A 15,836-nucleotide genomic window follows, 5' to 3' on the forward strand; every position below is an offset into this window, starting at 1 on the left:
TCTATGTCTCTCGTTGACTCTCTCTCTCTCTCTCTCTCTCTCTCTCTCTCTCTCTCTCTCTCTCTCTCTCTCTCCCTGTCTGTCTCTCTCTCTCTCTCTTTCTCTCTCTCTGTCTCTCTCTCTTTGGAGTTACAGATATTCTATCACACACTCTGCAATACTATATTTTTACTGCTCGACCAAGACACTATCCACTCTATATGTGTAAATAAAGTCATACTTGACATAGCACATTCATAATCTATATTACCATCTTCTAATAACCGGTTATTTTGATTAGACTTTTGATTAGTATTGATATTGATTATTGTACTGCAATGTTGAGGGAGTTAGCACTACCTGCTGTAAACTGTGTACATGGCTAAAAACATGTGATTTAATATCGGCCGTGAAACCAGGTTGTGAAATGAGTCGAATCCGCTTCTCACCCGTTCAAAATCCGCGCCGACCTCCTCGTCTTCCCTTCCACATGGCAGCATATCACACGCTGTCGCCTTCAATAAAAACCACAAGGCCCCAGATAATGGCAATGAAATGAATAGAGGTAATAACAAGAGCTGAATCAACATAATCACGTGCATAATCATAACATTCTCCACCACACTCTCAGCTTGAGTTCATAACAGCGATATGAGATTGGAGTTTATTACATTAATCATGTAAACGTTGATCTCGTGATTAAAGCAGAGAACTGCTGTTTATTGCATGTAATTGTATTCGGCCGGGCTACGCTCCCAGGAATACCACACACCACACAGCAAATTAATATTTGATGAGCTGACTCTGGATCAGAAGCAGGGAACAGTTTCATATGTCCTGTGGATCGCTCGGGGCATTGGGTCTGACCTCGGAGCAGTGCTTCTCTGTGCACTGTACTACACAGAGCATCAAATAGGTTGTGGTTTCTGTTTTGCAGTATTTATTTAGATTTTTTCAATTTTCTCTTTATTATTAATAAACAATTCTGAAAAGACGGTGCTGACATGTACACACACGCATCGCATATGTGGCGTGGTGGGCGGTGGAGGCCGAGAGAAAGCGAGAGGGGAGAGAGAGGAGGGGAGAGAGATGGAGAGAGACGGGGTTGTAACAGATGGTTCCATCCCTCTTCTTCTCGCCCTCTTTCCCCAAAAACTGAGACAAGACTGAACATGATGAAACATGACTCTTCTTTTACCACTCTCCTCTTTTCATCCCATCTCTTTACTCCTCTTCCCTCTCTCCCCCTCTCTTACTCATTTCCTCTCTCTCTCTCTCTCTCTCTCTCTCTCTCTCTCTCTCTCTCTCTCTCTCTCTCTCTCTCTCTCTCTCTCTCTCTCTCTCTCTCTCTCTGTGTCTCTCTCTCTCTCTCTCTCTCTCTCTCTCTCTGTCTCTCTCTCTCTCTCTCTCTCTCTCTCTCTCTCTCTGTGTCTCTCTCTCTCTCTCTCTCTCTCTCTCTCTCTCTCTCTCTCTCTCTCTCTCTCTCTCTCTCTCTCTCTCTCTCTCTCTCTCTCTCTCTCTCTCTCTCTCTCTCTCTCTCTCTCTCTCTCTCAATTCAATTCAATTCAATTCAAGGGCTTTATTGGCATGGGAAACATGTGTTAACATTGCCAAAGCAAGTGAGGTAGACAACATACTAAGTGAATATATAAAGTGAAAAACAACAAAAATTAACAGTAAACATTACACATACAACAGTTTCAAAACAGTAAAGACATTACAAATGTCATATTATATATATATATATATACATATATACATACATACATATATATATACATATACATATACATATATACATATATACATATATACATATATATATATATATACATATATATATATACACATACATACATACACAATGTACAAATAATTAAAGGACACAAGATAAAATAAATAAGCATAAATATGGGTTGTATTTACAATGGTGTTTGTTCTTCACTGGTTGCCCTTTTCTCGTGGCAACAGGTCACAAATCTTGCTGCTGTGATGGCACACTGTGGACTCTCTCTCTCTCTCTCTCTCTCTCTCTCTCTCTCTCTCTCTCTCTCTCTCTCTCTCTCTCCTCCAGGCCCCCACCTCTGTTTCTCCAAGCTCTTCTAGCTGTAACCCTAGCCTGCATTAGTTAAGGCTAATGGCATCGAAGGCAGTTTGTGGCTTTGGTAACATCCCACTAAATGTTTGGGGGACATAAACTTCAAAAGGTTGGGCTTTATCGCTACTCAACACCACTTTATTAACGTGTTTGAGTCATCCAGGGCTAAATATTTCCCTCTCTCTCTGCCTGTTTATCTCTCTGTCTGTTTATCTCTCTGTCTGTTTCTCTCTCTGCCTGTTTCTCTCTCTGCCTGTTTCTCTCTCTGCCTGTTTATCTCTCTGTGTGTTTCTCTCTCTGCCTGTTTCTCTCTCTGTCTGTTTCTCTCTCTGCCTGTTTCTCTCTCTGCCTGTTTCTCTCTCTGTCTGTTTATCTCTCTGTCTGTTTCTCTCACTGCCTGTTTCTCTCTCTGCCTGTTTATCTCTCTGCCTGTTTCTCTCTCTGCCTGTTTCTCTCTCTGCCTGTTTCTCTCTCTGCCTGTTTATCTCTCTGTCTGTTTCTCTCTCTGCCTGTTTCTCTCTCTGCCGGTTTCTCTCTCTGTCTCTGTCTTTCCCTCTCTCTCTGTCTGTTTCTCTCTCTGTCTGTTTATCTCTCTGTCTATTTCTCTCACTGCCTGTTTCTCTCTCTGTCTGTTTCTCTCTCTGCCTGTTTCTCTCTCTGCCTGTTTATCTCTCTGTCTGTTTCTCTCTCTGCCTGTTTATCTCTCTCTGCCTGTTTCTATCTATGTCTGTTTCTCTCTCTGCCTGTTTCTCTCTCTGCCTGTTTATCTCTCTGTCTGTTTCTCTTTCTGCCTGTTTCTCTCTCTGCCTGTTTCTATCTATGTCTGTTTCTCTCTCTGCCTGTTTCTCTCTCTGCCTGTTTCTCTCTCTGTCTCTGTCTTTCCCTCTCTCTCTGTCTGTTTCTCTCTCTGTCTGTTTCTCTCTCTGCCTGTTTCTCTCTCTGCCTGTTTCTCTCTCTGCCTGTTTCTCTCTCTGCCTGTTTATCTCTCTGTCTGTTTCTCTCTCTGCCTGTTTCTCTCTCTGCCTGTTTCTATCTATGTCTGTTTCTCTCTCTGCCTGTTTCTCTCTCTGCCTGTTTCTCTCTCTGTCTGTTTCTCTCTCTGCCTGTTTCTCTCTCTGCCTGTTTATCTCTCTGTCTCTGTCTTTCCCTCTCTCTGTCTGTTTCTCTCTCTGCCTGTTTCTCTCTCTGCCTGTTTCTCTCTCTGTCTCTGTCTTTCCCTCTCTCTCTGTCTGTTTCTCTCTCTGTCTGTTTCTCTCTCTGTCTGTTTCTCTCTCTGTCTCTGTCTTTCCCTCTCTCTCTTCATCTAAGCTCCATGGCCCAATTTTCCTAAACTCTTGTCCTCTTCTGTGTGTTGTCATTTTCCTCCTCCCAAACAACCTATTGTTAGTTTCTCTCTTCAGTTTGGCCTAGATGGCTGTGTGTGAGTGGCTGTGAGTGGGCTTTTTAGGAGCTCAGATGCTCTCGGTAAACATGTGTAAAGATGTTTCAAGGCTTTATGTCTTTAAGATGTTTCACTGTGTGTTTATCCTGAGAAACAGTAGCTGGTAAGACAAGGTCAGATGCGTTTTATCTAAGAACATTTGGCAGAATGGTGCTGAGTTTTGGTCCCATCATTTTTGGTTTGACACAGTGCATGTAAACAAATAAAATATGAAACCTGGCGTAAAGCACATGTCATATAGGTTAAAGATGCACTCTAACTTTTGCAGTATTTCACCCGGTAGTTTTGAAATCAGGTCCCTGTTTTTATGTGTACTACGTTATCCATTTCGTGTGCTCTGTCATGAATCCTGCAATTTCGTATCATATGTTACAAATCCAATTGGTGAGATACTGTATGTTTAGAATTTCTTGGGCTTAAGATCCCAGAGTGTATCCTTAGTTTCAATCCCTCCATTATCCATCATTCATCATCTATAACACAGAATCCTGATGTGTGGTAGTTATTCTAGTTATGAACATAATACAGTGGTGATTGTTCCCCGCAGGTCACTGTATGTCATTTAGTAACGTAGTCCATATTAAGGATGAGTTGGTGTTTCTGTGTCTGCTCTTTGAACCCTGGGCGCCTGACGGCTCTCGCCATGTTCCGCCTACGGCTTTGACTCCAACCTCACCCCACCACCTCATCCACTCACCCCCTACTCCCCCCCCTTCCCCTCTTCCTCAAGGCACTATCCTCGGTCACATGCCTCACTGTTCCTGATCCCATAAACTCTGTGATTTATTCAGCAGTGTGCCTGGGCTGGAGGCTAGTACACTCGGGAGGGAAGGAGGGGGGGAGGAGGATAGGACGACGGAGGCGGCTCAGAAGATTCCTCAACAATGAGAAACAGATGATCGTATTCTTCAGGAGGGAGTGTGTGTATGTGTGTGTTTTTGCTAACTTTATCAGTAACATATTGCGATGACCGAAGACACTCACACTGTTTGTCACAACATATTCAGCGGCTTTCCTTTTTGGAGCCCGGCCAAATTTGATCTCCACCTTCCCCCTCACTCACTCCCTCCCTCTCCCTCCCTCTCTCTCCTCCTCTGGCAGCTAGCCCTGTAGAGAGTTGATGCGGTTGCTGTTGACAGATATAGAATATCCATATTAAGTACCTGGGTGGAATATTGCACGTTGTGTTGTCATAGCACTGCCACTGCAAAACATTGCTTACTGTTACGAATAGAACCGACGGCGTCATGACATCACATTCTTACGCCTGTCAAAAAGAATCGCTGGAATTCTCGTTATTGCCTTATCCTTATAAATAACAGTGGCTTGTTGTACTGGGAAATGATCTGGTGGACACCCCTCACAAGTAGATGTTTCTTGCTAAGCCATGATTGAGCTGTTTGGCTGTGGACAATAGAAGGATGAGTCCTTGGGCAGGTTTTGAATGAATGTTCATAACAGCCTGCCCGTGCCTGAGAAAGACGTCTGGTTTCCCCCTGTCTCTCACACACATACAGTACACACAGTGACAGGCATGAGACGATATTACTGCCCATATACTGTAGAATGACTTCATTTTGACGTGCCGTCGGTTTCTCCTTCTAGAAAAGAGTGAAATAGCCACTTCAGGGATGCCAGGGAGCATAGGATTAAGTCCGTGTGACCGTCTGTCATTGCATATGAGCTTCATTCGAAGTAGAATGTCCGACACACATATCATCTCTGCTTATAAAAGCATTGTAGATCTACAGTATAGAAATGTAGAGAGAACACAATGGTAGCTACAGTGCAATAGGACTAGCACAACAGCACAACCGTGGTTTTATTTGGTAATACCCTGAGGCAACACTTCCCCCAGTAAACACACACACCTAACTTTCACCTCCAACACACACACACACACACACACACACACACACACACACACACACACACCTTTCATCCCCACCACCAAACAGGCAGATACAGACAGGTACACACACACACACACACACGCAGGCACACAGACCAGTGGCTGGGTGGAGGTGCCGAAATGTAGGCCCCCCCCCACTCCCACAAATGTGCAGTTTTATAGCTTCTCACCCTATTCGACATATTTTGCCATGAGTGTTGCTGTTTTAAAGCTAATTTCCTGCAATTCTACACATTTTGCCATGAGGCTGGAATTTTGCATTTCTAAAGTGGATTAAAGCTAAAATATCGGTGTGTTGTCTTGTTTGCTAAATTAACAAATAAAGTAGGCAGTGGCATGATGTATATATAGTCATAGAAGCATAGGGAAATGGTGTATATATAGTCATAGAAGCACAGGGAAATGGTGTATATATAGTCATAGAAGTACAGGGAAATGGTGTATATATAGCCATAGAAGCACAGGGAAATGGTGTATATATAGTCATAGAAGCACAGGGAAATGGTGTATATATAGCCATAGAATCATAGGGAAATGGTGTATATATAGTCATAGAAGCACAGGGAAATGGTGTATATATAGCCATAGAATCACAGGGAAATGGTGTATATATAGTCATAGAAGCACAGGGAAATGGTGTATATATAGCCATAGAAGCACAGGGAAATGGTGTATATATAGCCATAGAAGCACAGGGAAATGGTGTATATATAGCCATAGAAGCACAGGGAAATGGTGTATATATAGTCATAGAAGCACAGGGAAATGGTGTATATATAGCCATAGAATCATAGGGAAATGGTGTATATATAGTCATAGAAGCACAGGGAAATGGTGTATATATAGCCATAGAAGCACAGGGAAATGGTGTATATATAGTCATAGAAGCACAGGGAAATGGTGTATATATAGCCATAGAATCATAGGGAAATGGTGTATATATAGTCATAGAAGCACAGGGAAATGGTGTATATATAGTCATAGAAGCACAGGGAAATGATGCATATATAGTCATAGAAGCACAGGGAAATGATGCATATATAGTCATAGAAGCACAGGGAAATGATGTATGTATAGTCATAGAAGCACAGGGAAATTATGCATATATAGTCATAGAAGCACAGGGAAATAATGTATATATAGTCATAGAAGCACAGGGAAATGGTGTATATATAGTCATAGAAGCACAGGTAAATGATGCATATATAGTCATAGAAGCACAGGGAAATGATGTATATATAGTCATAGAAGCACAGGGAAATGGTGTATATATAGCCATAGAAGCACAGGGAAATTATGTATGTATAGTCATAGAAGCACAGGGAAATGGTGTATATAGCCATAGAATCATAGGGAAATGGTGTATATATAGTCATAGAAGCACAGGGAAATGATGTATATATAGCCATAGAAGCACAGGGAAATGATGTATGTATAGTCATAGAAGCACAGGGAAATGGTGTATATAGCCATAGAATCATAGGGAAATGGTGTATATATAGTCATAGAAGCACAGGGAAATGATGTATATATAGCCATAGAAGCACAGGGAAATGGTGTATATATAGCCATAGAATCATAGGGAAATGATGTATATATAGTCATAGAAGCACAGGGAAATGGTGTATATATAGTCATAGAAGCACAGGGAAATGATGTATATATAGTCATAGAAGCACAGGGAAATGGTGTATATATAGTCATAGAAGCACAGGGAAATTATGTATATATAGCCATAGAAGCACAGGGAAATGATGTATATATAGTCATAGAAGCACAGGGAAATGGTGTATATATAGTCATAGAAGCACAGGGAAATTATGTATATATAGCCATAGAAGCACAGGGAAATGATGCATATATAGTCATAGAAGCACAGGGAAATGGTGTATATATAGCCATAGAATCATAGGGAAATGGTGTATATATAGTAATTGAAGCATAGGGAAATGGTGTATATATAGTCATAGAAGCACAGGGAAATGGTGTATATATAGCCATAGAATCACAGGGAAATGGTGTATATATAGTCATAGAAGCACAGGGAAATGGTGTATATATAGCCATAGAAGCACAGGGAAATGGTGTATATATAGTCATAGAAGCACAGGGAAATGGTGTATATATAGCCATAGAATCATAGTGGAAATGGTGTATATATAGTAATTGAAGCATAGGGAAATGGTGTATATATAGTCATAGAAGCACAGGGAAATGGTGTATATATAGCCATAGAATCACAGGGAAATGGTGTATATATAGTCATAGAAGCACAGGGAAATGGTGTATATATAGCCATAGAAGCACAGGGAAATGGTGTATATATAGTCATAGAAGCACAGGGAAATGGTGTATATATAGCCATAGAATCATAGGGAAATGGTGTATATATAGTCATAGAAGCACAGGGAAATGGTGTATATATAGTCATAGAAGCACAGGGAAATGGTGTATATATAGCCATAGAAGCACAGGGAAATGGTGTATATATAGTCATAGAAGCACAGGGAAATGGTGTATATATAGCCATAGAATCACAGGGAAATGGTGTATATATAGTCATAGAAGCACAGGGAAATGGTGTATGTATAGTCCATAGAAGCACAGGGAAATGGTGTATATATAGCCATAGAAGCACAGGGAAATGGTGTATATATATATAGTCATAGAAGCACAGGAAATGGTGTATATATAGTCATAGAAGCACAGGGAAATGGTGTATATATAGCCATAGAAGCACAGGGAAATGGTGTATATATAGTCATAGAAGCACAGGGAAATGATGTATATATAGTCATAGAATCATAGGGAAATGGTGTATATATAGTCATAGAAGCACAGGGAAATGGTGTATATATAGCCATAGAAGCACAGGGAAATGGTGTATATATAGTCATAGAAGCACAGGGAAATGGTGTATATATAGCCATAGAATCATAGGGAAATGGTGTATATATAGTCATAGAAGCACAGGGAAATGGTGTATATATAGTCATAGAAGCACAGGGAAATGATGCATATATAGTCATAGAAGCACAGGGAAATGATGTATATATAGCCATAGAAGCACAGGGAAATGATGTATGTATAGTCATAGAAGCACAGGGAAATGGTGTATATATAGTCATAGAAGCACAGGGAAATTATGCATATATAGTCATAGAAGCACAGGGAAATGATGTATATATAGCCATAGAATCATAGGGAAATGGTGTATATATAGTCATAGAAGCACAGGGAAATGGTGTATATATAGTCATAGAAGCACAGGGAAATGATGTATATATAGCCATAGAAGCACAGGGAAATGATGTATGTATAGTCATAGAAGCACAGGGAAATGGTGTATATATAGTCATAGAAGCACAGGGAAATGATGCATATATAGTCATAGAAGCACAGGGAAATGATGTATATATAGCCATAGAATCATAGGGAAATGGTGTATATATAGTCATAGAAGCACAGGGAAATGGTGTATATATAGTCATAGAAGCACAGGGAAATGGTGTATATATAGCCATAGAATCATAGGGAAATGGTGTATATATAGTCATAGAAGCACAGGGAAATGATGCATATATAGTCATAGAAGCACAGGGAAATGATGCATATATAGTCATAGAAGCACAGGGAAATGATGTATGTATAGTCATAGAAGCACAGGGAAATGGTGTATATATAGTCATAGAAGCACAGGGAAATGATGCATATAGCCATAGAATCATAGGGAAATGGTGTATATATAGTCATAGAAGCACAGGGAAATGGTGTATATATAGTCATAGAAGCACAGGGAAATGGTGCATATATAGTCATAGAAGCACAGGGAAATGGTGCATATAGCCATAGAATCATAGGGAAATGATGTATGTATAGTCATAGAAGCATAGGGAAATGGTGTATATATAGTCATAGAAGCACAGGGAAATGGTGTATATATAGTCATAGAAGCACAGGGAAATGATGCATATATAGTCATAGAAGCACAGGGAAATGATGTATATATAGTCATAGAAGCACAGGGAAATGGTGTATATATAGTCATAGAAGCACAGGGAAATGATGTATATATAGCCATAGAAGCACAGGGAAATGATGTATGTATAGTCATAGAAGCACAGTGAAATGGTGTATATAGCCATAGAATCATAGGGAAATGGTGTATATATAGTCATAGAAGCACAGGGAAATGATGTATATATAGCCATAGAAGCACAGGGAAATGGTGTATATATAGTCATAGAAGCACAGGGAAATGATGCATATATAGTCATAGAAGCACAGGGAAATGATGTATATATAGCCATAGAAGCACAGGGAAATGATGTATGTATAGTCATAGAAGCACAGGGAAATGGTGTATATATAGTCATTGAAGCACAGGGAAATGATGCATATATAGTCATAGAAGCACAGGGAAATGATGTATATATAGTCATAGAAGCACAGGGAAATGGTGTATATATAGTCATAGAAGCACAGGGAAATGATGCATATATAGTCATAGAAGCACAGGGAAATGATGTATATATAGCCATAGAAGCACAGGGAAATGATGTATGTATAGTCATAGAAGCACAGGGAAATGGTGTATATATAGTCATTGAAGCACAGGGAAATTATGCATATATAGTCATAGAAGCACAGGGAAATGGTGTATATAAAGCCATAGAAGCACAGGGAAATGATGCATATATAGTCATAGAAGCACAGGGAAATGGTGCATATAGCCATAGAAGCACAGGGAAATGGTGCATATAGCCATAGAGGCACAGGGAAATGGTGTATATATAGTCATAGAAGCACAGGGAAATGATGTATATATAGCCATAGAAGCACAGGGAAATGGTGCATATAGCCATAGAGGCACAGGGAAATGATGTATATATAGCCATAGAAGCACAGGGAAATGATGCATATATAGTCATAGAAGCACAGGGAAATGGTGCATATAGCCATAGAAGCACAGGGAAATGGTGCATATAGCCATAGAGGCACAGGGAAATGGTGTATATATAGTCATAGAAGCACAGGGAAATGATGTATATATAGCCATAGAAGCACAGGGAAATGATGCATATATAGTCATAGAAGCACAGGGAAATGGTGCATATAGCCATAGAAGCACAGGGAAATGGTGCATATAGCCATAGAAGCACAGGGAAATGGTGTATATATAGTCATAGAAGCACAGGGAAATGATGTATATATAGCCATAGAAGCACAGGGAAATGATGCATATATAGTCATAGAAGCACAGGGAAATGGTGCATATAGCCATAGAAGCACAGGGAAATGGTGCATATAGCCATAGAAGCACAGGGAAATGGTGTATATATAGCCATAGAAGCACAGGGAAATGATGTATATATAGTCATAGAAGCACAGGGAAATGATGTATATATAGCCATAGAAGCACAGGGAAATGGTGCATATATAGCCATAGAAGCATAGGTAAATGGTGTATATATAGCCATAGAAGCACAGGGAAATGGTGTATATATAGCCATAGAAGCATAGGGAAATGGTGTATATATAGCCATAGAAGCACAGGGAAATGGTGCATATATAGCCATAGAAGCACAGGGAAATGATGCATGTATAGCCATAGAAGCACAGGGAAACGGTGCATATATAGTCATAGAAGCACAGGAAAATGGTGCATATAGCCATAGAAGCACAGGGAAATGGTGCATATAGCCATAGAAATGGCACAGCCATAGAAGCACAGGAAATGGTGTATATATAGTCATAGAAGCACAGGGAAATGGTGCATATATAGCCATAGAAACACAGGGAAATGGTGCATATATAGTAGAAGCATAGAAGCACAGGGAAATGGTGCATATAGAAGCACAGGGAAATAGAAGAAACACAGGGAAATGGTGCATATATATAAGTCATAGAGCACATAGAAACACAGGAAATGATGCATATATAGTCATAGAAGCACAGGGAAATGGTGCATGTATATATAGCCATAGAAGCAGGAAATGGTGCATATACAGCCATAGAAACACAGGGAAATGATATACTGTCACGGTTTTCATGTGGTGAAGGAGAGTCGGACCAAACTGCAGCGTATAGCGATCCATGTTTAATCAAGCCAAAACACAAACACTACAAAACAAAACAATAAACATAGTGAAATGGTGTATATATAAGTACAATCAGAAGCACAGAATATGGCTGCCTAAATTAATCAGAGACATATAAACACCTGTCTGATTGAGAACCACTTCAGACAGCCAGGAACACCCCACTATAAATGTCACACCCTGGCCTGACCAAATACATAAAGAAAAACACAAAATAGAATGACATATACAGGAAACACAGGGAAATGGTGCATATATAGCCATAGAAACACAGGGAAATGGTGCATATATAGCCATAGAAACACAGGGAAATGGTGCATATATAGCCATAGAAGCACATGGAAATGGTGCATATATAGCCATAGAAGAACAGGGAAATGGTGCATATATGGCCATAAAAGCATCGGGAAATGGTGCATATATGGCCATAGAAGCACAGTGACATAGGCCTATATGAGGTCATATTCATGACTTATTGGGGTGTGGATTTCAGTTAGTTATTTTTGGCAACCCAGAGTGAATATCATTCCAGTTCATCTGTTATGTTATATTTAATCAAATCTTATAACCCAGTGCAGAGCTTGCTAGGAATTCTATCTGATTGTGTTTGCATGTTTAGGTAAAAATATGAATAATGTCCCATTTGGAACACTGACAAGTAAAGAGCATGAAAAAAATGTGAAAACATATATTTTTCTGCTCAATCTGACAGGTGGGTCTGGCCTACGCCTCTGACACAGACACACACTTTTCATTCCCACCCCCACAAGAACGCATACCGAGGCGGACGCAGTGTTCCCCATGTTCCATCAGCGCCACAACAACACAGAGCTCTGCCTCCCTTCCCTATCTCAGCCAGCCCAGCGGCACTCTGGGAGATGGAATGTGATCCGATTACTGACCTCTGGTCCGCTGTAGAGCTGCTGGGAGGCAGGGACCACAACACTGACGGACACCTCTGCTCTCTACCACAGGCACATGGACAAGGACAGGGGGGCTCGGCGTTGAGGTGGGGGCTTGGGGGATGGGGGTGGGGGTGGGGGTGTCTGTTATTGGCAACCGTGCTCTAGGGCTGAGAACACACATATATACACAGATGCACACACACACACAGTTGACACTATTGCCAAATTAGAGGTTGCAGGTGTTAACAAATATTTGTAGCGATAACACTGATAACACTGATGTATATCACACACACACACACACACACACACACACACACACACACACACACACACACACACACACACACACACACACACACACACACACACACACACACACACACACATAAAGTTATTGGTGAGTGTGCCCCGGGGGCGTGAGAACACAGATGGGTCGGAGATTGTTTCCTGTTTGGGATGGGTTGTGTCGACCCGCAGGGCTTTAATTGGCTGCAACTCCATCTGACCTCTGACCTATCGCACAATTGACTGCTCCGCCAGAGAGGGGGAAAAGAACGAGTGACAGAACGAGAAGAGATGGAGAGAGAGTGGGAGAAAGATGGAGACAGACAGCGAGAGACGGAGATGAAAGGAGACAGAGAAATAGAAAGAGAGAGAGGGAAACAGAGAGAGATGGAGGAGAGAGAGGACATCAGGACAAATTGAAGGGAAACCAAGTACAAAGAATTCTTGTGACTGATTCCCGTTCTAGGTTCAAATGGTCAGCCCATTGGAGAATGGTTGCCATTTACCAACGGATTGAAATGTTGGATTTCTATGGCATGTACTCCTACATCTGTTACTATGATGAATGTTGCCAATGTATTCTCATTCAGAATAGACGTCCCTGTGTACTCGCCTGTCCTATAGTCATCATCTGTCAAATAGGTTATTCTATTCATTAGAAGAATACAGTGTATTATTACATCCACAAGGAAGAATTGAATTGGAGTTGAAACAGGAAATAGATACAGAAAGATGGATTCTCAGAGAGAGGGAGATGAAAGGGGAGGAGAGAAGCATGGTGCGTCAGAGAGAGAGAGGAACAAGAGAGGAGAGAGATGGGAATAGTGTGTAAAAGAGGATGTCTGGCACCACTCCAAACAGGAAGTGACAGTTAGCACACTTCCTATTGTAGCATCACACCAGAGCTCTATTTTCAACCCCCCCACCAACGGCACAGAGATCCATAGAGATATATATGCTCTATGCGGACAATAATAATAAGAATAATTGATTGGATTTATATAGTGCCTTTCTATTAACTGAGGTACTCAAATCAAAGTGCTTTACATAGTAAGGGGGAAGCTCATCCACTACCAATATGTGGCACCCAGCTGGGTGATGGACAGAAACCATTTTTGTGCCAGAACACTCACCGCACATCAGCTAGCATGGAGGAGAGGTGAGGAGGGATATATGCCAATTAGGAATGAAAGAATACCGGTTAAGGGATGTCTCCTGGTCTGACAAACACCGCTGTAGCTCTGTCACCGGAAGGCAGATCTCGGCGGAGGTAGTGGATTGAGATGCAGCCCATGATAGATCAAATCTCTGGCAGGGATTTTTGTGTTATGCTAATGAGATTCCGGCGGAGACGCAGACATCGACTCTAGGGGGTTAGGAATGAGGGGGATTATTAGGTGGCCATGATGAAAATGGGTCCAAATTGGGAATTTAGCCAGGAAACCGGGGTTAACGCCCTTACTCGTGCGTGTGCCATGGGATTCTTAATGACCACAGAGAGTTAGGACACCCGTAAAACGTCCCATCCAAAAGGCCGCACCCTATGCAAGGCAATATCCCCTTCACTGCCATGGGGTGTTGGGATTAGATTTTAAGACCAGAGGGAAGAGTGCCCCCTACTGGCCCTCCAACACCACTTCTCGACAACACTGTGTGGAGAGGAGAAAAATAACAAGATTACTTTAGACAGGGTGGGAGGGACCAAAGCCTAAGGGTACAGATATGGAGCACAGTACATACAGTATTCTACCTATCACTCACAGGAAGTTGGTGGCATCTTATTTGGGGAGAACGGGCACGTGGTAATGACTGGAGTGGAATTAGTGGAATGGTATCAAATACATCAAACACATGTTTCCCAGGTGTCTGATGCCATTCCATTTACTCCGTTCTGGCATTATTATGAGCAGTTCTCCTCTCAGCAGCCTCTTGTGCTATCACTGTGTACCACGTCCAGTGATAGGCTACCACATACAATGAAAACAAAGATGTCCTCTCTCCTCACTCCTCTTCCTTTGTCTGTCCTTTACTCTTCGACCCTCACCCCCAACACCTCCCTTTCCACTTCTCCTCCTATCCTCATCCCATCTTCTTCATCGCCCCCCCCCCCCCAATCACACCTGAAGCCCACACACACCCTCTCCCAAACCCCCCCATCTGAGGATCATTATATATTGATCTCCGGTTCACCATGTTTGGTCAAGGCTCTAACTGCCTTTCTGTGTGGCGACCGCTGTCGATCGCTGTCTAATGAGAGAGGGAGGGAGGAAGAAGAATGAATAATAGACAGTTGTTACAGTGAGGTATTATGATGAGCCCCATCTCTCCCACCATAAATGTTCTCCGTTCAATCACTCCCGCTCTCATTCCATTCACAATGTATTGGTTGTCAGTCGTCAATATTCATATTACTGTAACTTTGTGTGTAGAGTACCCGATGAAATAGGGCATTTGTTTGTCTTCCCGTCTCTCTCTCTCTCTCTGTCTCTCTCTCTCGCTCTCTCTGTCTCTCACACGCACACACACACACACACACACACACACATACGGAGTGCGGATTGTTTTCAGTATCTGAGTGGGTTGCATATTGATTTTTATTGTTGAACTTGTGTCGCTCTCTCTGCCATCGCACCCCCACAGACAGATTCTGACAGAGGAGTTGATTAGGAACAGCTCTAAATATATCCCTCCATCTCTTCTCTCTCTCTCTCTCTCGCTCCCACTCTATCTTTCTATCTTTCTTTCTATCTCTCTCTCTCTCTCTCTCTCTCTCTCTCTCTCTCTCTCTCTCTCTCTCTCTCTCTCTCTCTCTCTCTCTCTCTCTCTCTCTCTCTCTCTCTCTCTCTCTCTCTCTCTGGCTCCATCCATCATGCTCTGCTTTTCTCTTCCTGAATCTCTCTCGCTCTCTTGTCCCTTGTTCCCTCCTATCCTCTATCACCCGAATGTATCTTTTCTCTCTTCTTTCCTAAATAATGATGCTGCACCTCTCCTCCTCTATTTCCAGCTAAATACAGAACCTTCTTACCTCAATAATTCGGAAACCTTCACCCTCTTTTTCATTGTGTCTTCTTAAACCTACTCTCATCCAGGATAGCTCATTTAGAGTCAGCTC

This window comes from Oncorhynchus keta, chromosome 13, assembly GCF_023373465.1.
Source record: "Oncorhynchus keta strain PuntledgeMale-10-30-2019 chromosome 13, Oket_V2, whole genome shotgun sequence".
NCBI classification, from domain to species: Eukaryota; Metazoa; Chordata; class Actinopteri; order Salmoniformes; family Salmonidae; genus Oncorhynchus; species Oncorhynchus keta.